This window comes from Peromyscus californicus, unplaced genomic scaffold (genome assembly GCF_007827085.1).
Source record: "Peromyscus californicus insignis strain IS unplaced genomic scaffold, ASM782708v3 Scaffold_13__1_contigs__length_99412109, whole genome shotgun sequence".
In the NCBI taxonomy this organism is placed as follows: Eukaryota; Metazoa; Chordata; class Mammalia; order Rodentia; family Cricetidae; genus Peromyscus; species Peromyscus californicus.
Window position 1 is genome coordinate 86,266,636 of NW_026294424.1, and position 919 is coordinate 86,267,554.

At 46.6% G+C, this 919-nt stretch overlaps 1 non-coding gene across 1 annotated transcript; it reads right to left on the reverse strand.

Moving 5' to 3' along the window:
• Positions 1–323: 323 nt before the first annotated feature.
• On the reverse strand, positions 324–396 carry Trnaa-agc (transfer RNA alanine (anticodon AGC)). The gene has a single exon. It is a non-coding gene; the product is annotated as a tRNA-Ala (tRNA).
• Positions 397–919: the final 523 nt, after the last annotated feature.

A 919-nucleotide genomic window follows, 5' to 3' on the forward strand; every position in this document is an offset into this window, starting at 1 on the left:
TCTTTCCTCCAGGCTCAGGAGACTGGCGGTCTGAAGTCCAGGTTCCTGCGGTGCTGGGTTTGGTGACTCCTCCTTTGTACATTGTCGCTCTCTTGATTTGTTCTCATGCGCTTCCCTCTCTGCGTAAGCAGGGTGAGCTCTTCAGTCCTTTTTCTTGTTGTTGTTTTGTTTTTGAGACAGGATTTCTCTGTGTAACAGACCTGGCTGTCCTGGAACTTGCTCTGTAGACCAGGCTGGCCTTGAACTCACAGAGATCCACCTGCCTCTGCCTCCTGAGTGCTGGGATCACCATTCCTTTTCTTTTCTTTTTTTTCCCTTTTTTTTTTGGAGCTGAGGATCGAACCCAGGGCCTTGTGCTTGCTAGGCAAGCGCTCTACCACTGAGCTAAATCCCCAACCCCTCATTCCTTTTTCTTAATGGGACCATCAACCCTATCCGATTAGGGTCACATTCTTATGTCTCTTAATCTTAATTATCTCCCCAAAGTCTGTGTTTCTTAGTAGAGTTAGGGCTTCATATAATATTTAAGTGTGTGTGTGTGTGTGTGTATTTGCATGTGTGTGTATGTGTATTTGTATGTATGTGTGTGTGCATGTGTGTGTGTGCATGTGTGTGTGCGCATGTGTGTGTGTGTGTGTGTAGTGTGACCTGTCAGTCTACAATAATTTGTTCTCACCACATGCGCAATTTCATTGAACATCTAGTGGCTGCAACTTAGATCCGGGGACTGTGCCTACCCTGTGGTATCCAAGTATTTCTGCCAGAGGAATAGAGAATTTGTTCCTTAGTGATTCTCAGAGGATTCCTAAACACAATTGGGGAATGTTGCAGGTGAGAGACAGATCCTCTCTCCAGGAGCTCATGTGCCTTTTGGGCCCAGGAATGAGGATCCCGAGAAGATAGTCTCTATGGGGTCCGC